The following is a 764-nucleotide window of genomic DNA, read 5'->3' on the forward strand; positions in this document are numbered from 1 at the left end:
TCCTAGGTTGTGGATAATATTTAAATTTTGAGGCATTAGTGGATATGAAATTATGAGAAATTTTAGTTATATGCCAAAGCTTTTGATATAATTTTCTTTTACTAAGTAAAGATAATGGATTATTATTCTTGAGGTAAATTGAAGCATAAAGGTAAGAGTTGAAAGACAATATAATACAGTGATATAATATAGTGACATGATCTAAATTTCTCTTATAAGATATATGTTCAATGATATTAAAGTATTTTAGAGGTTGATAACATGTGATGATGCATACTTAGATGTTTTATTGAGTGATTAACTTGTTAAACAGATTGTTTGTTTAAAGGAAGTTATTACAATGACAGAATGATTTCATAATGAATATTGAATGAGCACTGAATGATTACGAAAAGAAATGTTTGGAGAACAAGCTCCTTATAATATTACATACCAGTGTCCATCAAAAAAAAAAAAAGGGAATTTGTTGCATAAAGAGACACGTGGTAATGATGAGTAGATTGTTCCTTAGAGCTACTCCAGGAAAATTATTTCTGCATAGAGAAAACCTAGTATGAGCAGAATCATATATATTTATAATTGAATTATCTAAGGGAATATTTATTTCTAATGAGGTACCTGACTAGAGCGTGTGCGGAGAGACTTGCAACACCCCTGAACATCGACCCGGAGGTTTTCGTGCTGTCGCTGGAGACGTTCGGTATTCTTCTCCATTTCTAGCATCTTTGGTCCCCAGTATTCTGCGTAAGATAACATCATCTTTT

This window comes from Corylus avellana, chromosome ca2, assembly GCF_901000735.1.
Source record: "Corylus avellana chromosome ca2, CavTom2PMs-1.0".
Classification (NCBI taxonomy): domain Eukaryota; kingdom Viridiplantae; phylum Streptophyta; class Magnoliopsida; order Fagales; family Betulaceae; genus Corylus; species Corylus avellana.